The sequence below is a fragment of the Balaenoptera physalus genome (genome assembly GCF_965194825.1).
Source record: "Balaenoptera physalus genome assembly, chromosome: 3".
Classification (NCBI taxonomy): domain Eukaryota; kingdom Metazoa; phylum Chordata; class Mammalia; order Artiodactyla; family Balaenopteridae; genus Balaenoptera; species Balaenoptera physalus.
The window spans coordinates 61675547-61685481 of record NC_138890.1 but is presented as its reverse complement, the minus strand read 5'-3'; the positions used below and the strand labels follow the sequence as shown (position 1 = coordinate 61685481).

General features: G+C 43.5%; 1 long non-coding RNA gene across 1 annotated transcript; it reads left to right on the top strand.

Annotated features, from left to right (window-relative positions):
• Positions 1 to 8702: 8702 nt before the first annotated feature.
• LOC309657373 lies at positions 8703 to 9678 on the top strand. Its single transcript, XR_014261777.1, has 2 exons — positions 8703 to 8744; positions 8881 to 9678. It is a non-coding gene; the product is annotated as an uncharacterized lncRNA (long non-coding RNA).
• The last annotated feature ends 257 nt before the right edge of the window (positions 9679 to 9935 follow it).

Genomic DNA, 9935 nt, shown 5'->3' with positions numbered 1-9935 from the left:
AATGCCTATGAGGTCTGAGCACAAAGGGCCACAGTTTGGGGAGCCTTGGCAAGGTTGCTGTGGCTGAACTTGTCACAGAGGGCATGGAGCTGCCTGAGAACTCTCACTTTCAGATGTACTTCACAGCCCAGGCAGGGGGTACAGCAACTGGCATGATCTGAGGACCTGGTAGTCTTGGTAAGAAGGGGCTTATATCAGTCAACTATGACCACAGTAATGCTGTATAACAACCACCAAATTTCAGCGCACACAACAGTAAGCATTTATTTAACTTGTGTTTGGAGATCAGTTGTGGGCTGGTTTTGGCTAGGGTGGTTTGGCTCTGCTCCATTTGTCTCTCATCCTCCTTCCAGGACCAGCAGGCTAGTCAGGGAATGTTCATCTCATGGAGACAAAGGAATACAAGAGTAACAGCCCCAATGCATAGCCCATTTTAAGCCTCTGCTTGTGTCAAGTCTCATAAAATGCCACTGGTCAAAACAAGTCATATGAATCATATGGCCAAGCCCAGAGTCAAGGGATGGAGAAATACACTCCACCCACAGGACGAATCTGCAAAGTTACCTGGCAAAGAATGTGGATTTATAATCCTATTACCTAGGAGGAAGCAAAGAGATGTTATCTAGTGTTCCACAGAATTTAAACTGAATTTAATTTGAATTTAGAGAGAGAATGAAATCTTAACAATGTATCATGGAACAGTTCATGCCTATTACAGAGGTAAAAATCTATCTTCAGAGACTACAATGTTTGCTATGTGAATATTTAAATTTTTAGTTTTTATTTTAGTGAAAAATTTAAAAATACCTTTTAACAAGAACATACTCTGGATGGTCTAGATGACTATGATAGCTGCCTTACAATTTTCAAAGCCCCAGTGATCACCTAGAGTGCCAATATTTAACTTTATATGCAGGCTTCTCAAATTAGAGTCTGTATTCTTAGGAAGACGTGTTTTCAAGGTAGGAAAACATTAGTGAGAGTGGTACACAGCAGACAATGTATAGAAGAGGCCCAGATACAGTGCAGTGGGCATCAAAGGGTGCTGGAGGCAGGGGCAGCTATGGGGCTTAGGGCAGGGCTTATGGTGCCTTGCAGGACAGCAGTGGTAGCATTTGAATAGATCTTGAAAGATGGTGGGGTGCTGTCCTGGGAATAATCCTCAGGTTCCTTCTCCGTGTGGACATAACTAGATTCTTGTTTCTAGGGCTTCCCCGTAAAGAAAGAGCTTTACATTCCATCTCTGTTAATCTAGAATCTCTTTCACATTTTTGCATCAGGGCTTTGTCTTCACGTTCACATATATATGCTGTTAGTTATAGCATTTGAAGAGTAGGCTGGGGAGTTTAATGGCTAAACTTCCTGGCTTTGGAGCCAGGCCAACCAGGGTTCAAATCTTGGCTTTGACATTTACTAGCTCTGGCCTTTAAGCAAGTTGCTTGAACTCTCAGAATTCCAGTTTCCTTATCTGAAGAAGGGAATACTAATTCTTCCATGGGGTATTTAAAGAATTAGAACTTGCCGGTGAAGTGTAGGTTTTCTTTATGGGAAGATTTTTAACTTCTGATTCAATTTCTTTAATGGTTATAGGATTTTTCAGATTTCCTATTTCAAGTTGAGTTGGTATTAGTAAGTTATATATTTTGAGAAATTTGTCTGTTTCACATATATCCTCAGTTTTTAAATAATTAATTAATTAATTTTTGGCTGCGCTGGGTCTTCGTTGCTGTGCGCAGGCTTTCTCTACTTGTGGAGAGAGGGGGCTACTCTTTGTTGCCGTGCGAGGGCTTCTCATTGTGGTGGCTTCTCTTGTTGCAGAGCACGGGCTCTAGACGCGCGGGCTTCAGTAGTTGTGGCACACGGGCTCAGTAGTTGTGGCTCGCAGGCTCTAGAGCGCAGGCTCAGTAGTTGTGGCGCACGGGCTTAGTTGCTCTGCGGCATGTGGGATCTTCCTGGACCAGGGCTTGAACCTGTGTCCCCTGCATTAGCAGGCGGATTCTTAACCACTGTGCCACCAGGAAAGTCCCTATCTTCAGTTTTATTGGTACAAAATTATTCATAATATCCTTTCATTTTCTTTTTAATGCCTGAAGCATCTATAGCAATATCCCTCTTTTCATTCCTGACATTGTTTATTTTTGTCTTCTTTCAACTTTTCCTTGATCAGTATCATCAGAGATTTTTCAGTTTTCACAGAATTGGCTTTTGGCTTGGCTTATACTCTCTGCTGCATATTTGGTTTCTATTTCTTCAATTTCTATTCCTCATCTTGTTATTTCTTTCTTTTGACATTCTTTGAGTTTATTTTGCTCTGTTTTTTATAACTTATTAAGAAAGATCCTTAGCTCATTAATTTTCAATCTTTTTTCTTTTCTAAGATGCACATTTAAGGCTCTATATTTCCTTTTGGAGGCTTAAATAAAAAAGACATATGTAAGTGCCTGGTCCTAAATAGGCACTCATTAAATATCTTATCGTCACTATCATCATCATTATCCAGTCTCAGATGAGATGCCCTAGCATAGTTTCCAACTCTCTTGCTCTCTAATATGACCTGTGTCCCCTGAGTTTTACCAGTGGACTCTCTGAGGACTTCTGAGGAATTGTTTTGGGCCACATCACCTCCTTTTGGGGGTTTTGGGAGGCTTCCTCTGAAGATTAAGGCAGGGCACAGACACGGGCATGTGCCTTTGACCCCATCTTCCTCAGGAGCTCAGACCTTATTTTCCTAGAATGACTGACAATGTCCCAGGCCCATGGGAAGTGTGAGTTCTAACCTGCAGGCCTGTGGCAGATTATATTTTCAAAAAATGGCCACAGTAATATTTCCCATCCCATAAGCTCTTCTAGAACTTGTCATTCCCCCATCAAGAGGTAGAATATAGTTCCCCTCCCCTTGAGTCCGGGGTTTATATTCCTTACAGATTATAGACCAACAGGTTGCAGCAGAAGTGGTGCTGAAAAATTTCTGAGGCTTGGTCATAAAGGAAATGCAGCTTCCACCTTATTAGCTGAAAAACTCATGATTCAGAGCCCAAAGTCACCATATAGGAAGTCTGACTAGCCTGCAGGCACCATGTTGCAAGGAAGCCATACCACCTAGAAAGGCCATATACAGACACTCTGGCCTCCAGTTAAGGCACCAGACATGACGGAATGACCATTTGGTGATTCCAGACCCCAGCTGTTGAGGGACCTACATCCTTCTAATCATACCAGCTGAGGCTCCAGACATTGTGGAACAGAGACAATCTATCCCCCACTGTAGCCATCCAAATTCTTGATCTACAGGCTCATGAGCATAAAAAAACGATTGTTTTTAGCTCTTAGGCTTTCAAGTATTTTGCTACACAGCAGTAGATAACTGGAACAATACTTATTATCCTTTCTGGTAGCCAACTCCTCCATCAGACTCCTTATACTCCGTATTTCCCACTGAGGCCCAAGTAGAGACTGCAGAAGCAGAGCACAGCAAAGGTCTTTTGTGTGAGCCCTGTAGGAGCAAACTGGAAATGGAGATTCTCTGATCCTATCAATCTGTCTAGACTGAGCTCTCCTAAGACCGTTGGTTCCCAACCTTCCCAAGTACTAAAAAAGACCTTTATCTCATCTAAAAGGCTGAGTGTCTCCCAAGTGATATGGTTGTACTTGCAGTATAGCTTCATACATAGCTAACATTCATTGAGACCTTACTAAGTGCCAGGCACTGTGCGAAGTATTTTATATACATTATATCCCTGAATCCTCATAACAAACCCAAGACTATTGTCATTCCCATTTTACAGATGTGAAGTGAGGTGATCAAATTGCCCATGCAGCCTGTTCTGCATATCAGATGCAGAGCTCATGAAGGAGGGCCTATAGAATAATATCCATACCCTTACCCTGGTGTGATGGTGAGTGTCGTTGTCTAGCTCCACATTTGCCCTCTATGCTGTCCCCCAAGACCTAGGAGCCTGCAACCCACATTTCCTATACTCCTTTGACAGCTGGCTTCCTGTTTTGTTCTTCCAGTTGAAATCACTGGCTGGTGACTAGAAGGCAGGAGTAAGGGAGAAGCCATGTTCTTTTCCGCATCTTGATGGCACCTCTAGCAATGGCCACATTGCTTGCTCTTGTGTTCCTTCTCAGGCAGTTGTGGCACATGGGCTTAGTTGCTGTGCGGCATGTGGGATCTTCCCAGGCCAGGGCTCGAACCCGTGTCCCCTGCATCGGCAGGCAGATTCTCAACCACTGCGCCACCACGGAAGCCCCTGCGTTGGGTCTTTGTTGCTGCACATGGGCTTTCTCTAGTTGTGGCGAGCGGGGACTACTCTGTTGCTGTGCGCGGGCTTCTCATTGTGGTGGCTTCTTTTGTTGCAGAGCACAGGCTCTAGGCGTGCGGGCTTCAGTAGTTGCAGCACACAGGCTCAGTAGTTGTGGCTCGCGGGCTCTAGACTGCAGGCTCAGTAGCTGCGGCGCACAGGCTTAGTTGCTCTGTGGCATGTGGATCTTCCCAGACCAGGGAACCTGTGTCGAACCTGTGTCCCCTGCATTGGCAGGCAGATTCTTAACCAGTGCACCACCAGGGAAGTCCCCTAGAGTGATTTCTGATTTCTCCTGATTGTCTACTGACTAACACACTTATCTTTACAAAACTTCGTGTAACCTGACCTTTATTTAACTCTCCAACATCAACTCCAATCATTCTCCCTCTTGCTCGCTATGCTTCCGTCACACTTGTCTCCTTTCTGTTCCTCAAATAATTGCAGTCTTTTCCTGCCTTGGGACCTTTGCTCCTGTTGTCCTCAATGCTTAGAATGCTTTCTGCCAGCAAGTTGCAAAGCAGGTTCCTTCCCATGCCTCTGGTCTCAGCAGATACGTCAGCTTTGCAGAGCAGCCTTCCCCAGCTAGAAGTCTAGAGTAAACCTACCCCATACCCAAGCACTCTTATCACCTGGCCCTTTTATTGTCTTCACAGAACTTATTACTAACTAACCTTATCTTACTGATCTATTCCTTAACTTGTTTATTGTCTGCTTCCCTCTCTAAAATGAAATCCTGAAAGAGCAGAGAGCTTGTCTCTTTTGTTTATTACTGTATCCAGTTCTTGGCACAGAGTTGGTGCTTAATACATATTTTTTAGTGAATGAATGATGGAATGAGTGGTATGCAAGCCTCTCCTTAGGCCTGAAATGTGCTCTGGCACCTACTGAGATGTTTGACATTGGAGGCTACCCAAGGGAGAGATCTCCCTGCCTCTCTTGAGGCAGGACCACCAAGGTTTGTACCTAGTAATAGGGCCCTGAGCTCCACTTATGTCTCCAGGCAGGCCCCTCCTGGGCTGTGGGAGGCCTCCCTGTGGCCCTGCCTCTGTCTAATGGCATGTTCTAGTCAGTCTGTTTCTTTCCATGCTTCTAGCAGGCTTCAGGGCATTAATGATTAAAAGTGCAAACTTGTCCAGGGCCAGTATCAGTTAGACCACACGCCCACCATGTGGGCAGCTCATTAATTCTAATAAGCCAGGACCCACTCTCACAAAGCTTTTCCATCTGTGTACTGCATTTGATAACTACAAAGAAAACAAACAAGATTGTTATAAAATTAATTTTACTGAGCATCACGTTCTTATCACACAATAAGAAGCAGAAAGTTTCGTTATATAACATTTAACCCAAATCATTGCTGTAATAATAAGCTGAATCCAAAAACAATGAAATTCATACTGTAATGCATGCAATTATAAAGAGCCATTATACTTTTCTTTTATGACATTATGAACAAAATAAATTATGGGTTCTTATTCTAAACAAAACAAAACAAAACAAAACAAAAACCCATTTCACTGCTGCAGTAGAAAAGAGAAGCCAGCAGGATGAAGCCTGAGGCTTTCTTTGCCAGGTTGGGTGCTCCACCAGGTCATCTTTTCCATCTTACTGCTTCTGGAGAGACCTCTTTTTAATGTCTCCCAGTTTGGGATTATCCTCTGGATGGCAGGCTGGCTGACACAGGCAGAGGAAGCCAACAGAAAACCCATAGAAATGTTTATAAGAACATTAGGAATCCAATTTCTAACAAAACTTTGAAAGAGATTGTTGAGGGCTTCCCTGGTGGTGCAGCGGTTGAGAATCTGCCTGCCAATGCAGGGGACACGGGTTCGAGCCCTGGTCTGGGAAGATCCCACATGCCGCGGAGCGACTAGGCCCGTGAGCCACAATTGCTGAGCCTGCGCGTCTGGAGCCTGTGCTCCGCATCAAGAGAGGCCACGATAGTGAGAGACCTGCGCACCGCGATGAAGAGTGGCCCCCGCTTGCCGCAACTAGAGAAAGCCCTCGCACAGAAACGAAGACCCAACGCAGCCAAAAATAAATAAATAAATAAATAAATTAATTAATTAAAAAAAAAAAAAAAAGAAAGAGATTGTTGAGAGAGGGAGAAGCTGACTCTGGGCTAGGACCTGGACTAGCCAACAAGGGCAGAAGAGTCTAGTCAAAGGCCCATCTACTCTGGACTCATTTACCAGCAACTGCAGGCACTCTCCTGGTCCAGGAACCCTTGGCTGGGCAGTTGGATGGGGTGGGGATGAGACCCTATGTATGCTCTTGGAGGCCAGCAGACATACTCATTTTGCTATCTTTCCATTATTTCCTCCCAATTTCTCTGCTTTAGGCTAACTAAACCATTCACTATTCCCTGTCTAAGTATCTTACTTTCTATTTTCTATAGCTTTCTCATGCTGTTCTTCCTCTACTGGAATGCCCTGCCTTCTTCTATACCCACCTAGATCCTCTGGTATTGTTCAAAACCCAGCCCAAAAGCCATTTCCTTCAAGAATTCTTCTCTGGTCTCCCCAGCTGGAGAGTATTGCTCTTCATTTTGAGTTCCTAATGCCCTGGATCATAGGGCTCTGATCATTTTCTATTGTATAATGAGTATTCATGTACTTCTATCCCTTTATGATGATTATATTATTTTTCCCAATTATTCACTTCTCCTCTCTGTAAAAGTAATATAAATTGCCAGATATCGGCATGTGACTTTCAGTACCTCCCTGTAGAGTGAGGATATTTCCTTACCCCATTGTCATAGGTTTGGTCATGAGACTTGGCTTTGGCCAATCAATTGAGAATAGAAGTGATCAGAGCCATCACAGTATCCTCTGCCCTCTGCCACAAGAATGACATGTACTAGACTCTTGAAGCAGAGCCAAAGCTAACCTGAAGCTGATGAGCAAGAAATAAACCTTTGCTGTTATAAACCACAAAGTTTGGGGGGTTGTTTGTTATCACATCATAACCTGGAAAAAGCTGACTAATACATCTTTACTAAAGTACAAGCATATTTATGGGGAGGATCATATCTGATTCATGATTTGTTTCTTCTCATTCATAAACCTAGCACAAAGCCTTTTTTAGAGGCTCAGTAACTGTTCACTGAGTGAACAAGTTAAAAAATCTATCATTTACTAAGTGCTACTCTAATAATCCCTCACCTTGTGTAGTGCTATGCAACCCACAATGTAGTTTCACAGACACTGTCTCACTGGACCTCAAGACAACCCTGTGAGAGCAGTAAGGGAGAGTGGACATCTGTTGCTTTCTGTCTGTCTAACATCTCTGATTTCTTTGCAGAATCACCCCTCTCCCACTGCATGTGGTTCTGGTGGGGCTGCCAGTCATAACACCAGCCCCACTAGTCACAAGGCTAAGTATGTGACCCAGGTCTGCTTGATTACAGTATCTCATCCTCTGGGCACAGTGACTGGACCAGAGATAAGCATAAGACCTAAATAGGGCCAACGGAGGTATAGACCCAGAAGAAGGATGTCTAGAAAGAGTCCCAACTCTGAATGGGAACTCTAAAGAGGCCACTTAACTGTTCTGTAATCCTCCTATACTCCTCTAATATATTCACTTTCTCACTCTTTAAAACTTCTGCTTCATAACTTCTCCTGTCTTTGAACATTTTTCAATCTCTTCACCACTCACTTTCAGCTGATGACCTCACCTCATGGCTCATGGAGAAAATAGAAGCAGTTAGAGAAGTGCTCCCTCATTTTCCTAGCAGCAATTCTACTTACCTACCTGTATGTGTCCTCACATGATCTACCTTCCCTCTTCATACAGTGGCTTGAGTGTCCCTGCTTCCATCAACGGCCAACTGCTATACAAGAACATTTTCAGTATCACATATTCTCTAATGTATTCCAGATTTAAAACATAAATAAACAACCTTCCCATTACCCCATGTTCTCCTGTATCACCACCCAATTTTTCTACTGTGCTTCATGGCAAAACCTCTGGAAAGAGTTGTATATAGTTCCTATCTCCACTTTCTCCCTCACATTCTCTCTTCAGCCCCTCCAGGTGGGCTTCCATCCCCACCATTCCACTGAAATTAAAATGTTAGGGTTATCGGCCTTCCCTGGTGGCGCAGTGGTTGAGAATCTGCCTGCTAATGCAGGGGACACGGGTTCGAGCCCTGGTCTGGGAAGATCCCACATGCCACGGAGCAACTAGGCCCGTGAGCCACAACTACTGAGCCTGCGCGTCTGGAGCCTGTGCTCCACAACAAGAGAGGCCGCGATAGTGAAGAGGCCCACGCACCGCAATGAAGAGTGGCCCCCGCTTGCCGCAACTAGAGGAAGCCCTCGCACAGAAACGAAGACCCAACACAGCCAAAAATAAATATAATAAATAAATAAAAGATCACTATTAAAAAAAAAAAAAAAATGTTAGGGTTATCAATGGTCAGCATGCTGCCAGGTCTGAGAGCTACTTCTCAATGTGGTTGAGAGCTTGCTTTAGCCAATCAATTGAGAATAGAAGTGATCAGAGCCATCACAGTATCCTCTGCCCTCTGCCACAAGAGAGCTACTTCTCAATGAGTCAGCATTCTCAGGTCTGAGAGCTACTTCTCAACGTGGTTGACTTCACTTCCAACTTGAAACATGATCTCCCACATATGTACACTACTATATATAAAATAGATAACTAATGAGAACCTACAGGGAACTCTACTCAATGCTCTGTGGTGACCTATATGGGAAGGAAATCTAAAAAAGAGTGGATATATGCATATGTATAACTGATTCACTTTGCTGCGCAGCAGAAATTAACAACATTGTAAAGCAACGATACTCCAATAAAAATTAATTAAAAATAAAAAATAAAATAAATAAAAAATGAAAAAAACCCCACTAAGGTTAAAAAAATAAATAAAGAAAGAAGCATGATATCCCCTTCACTTCTAGGACACCATACTCTCCTGGTTTTCTACCTCACTGACGTCTTCTCAGTCTCCTATGCTGGCTCATTCTCTTCCACAAACCACTAAGTATTAGACAGTCCCAGAGCTCAGCCTAACACCTCTTCTGTTCTCTATCTACATCTAGTCCCATGGCTGTTTTTTTATGACTGGCAAACTAGTATCTTCAAAATAGACCTCACCTTTGAATTTCAGCCTACTATACCTATCAGCCTGCTTGATGTCTGCTATGGATTGAATTGTGTCTCCCAGAAAGATATGTTGAGGGACTTCCCTGGTGGTCCAGTGGTTAAGACTCTGCTCCCAATGCAGGGGGCCTGGGTTCGATCCCTGGTCAGGGAACTAGATCCCACATGCATGCTACAACAAAGATCCCACGTGCTGCAACTAAGCCCTGGCACAGCCAAATAAATAAATAAATAAATAAATAAATACTTTTTAAAAAAATAAAATAAGAACATAAGTTAGATTAACTGCCTCTGTTGTTTAAAACCCTCCAAAGTCTTCCCACAATCCTTTTAATGCAATAAAAATTCCATATCTTGACCTACAAGATCCTTCATGCTCTGGCCCCTGCCTCCTTCTTTGTTGTCATTTCTTAAGTTCTCTTCCTGCTCACTGCTCTCCACTCACACTGGCTTCCTTCTGTTCCTTGCACAAACTTATTCCTGACTTTGGGCTTTTATACC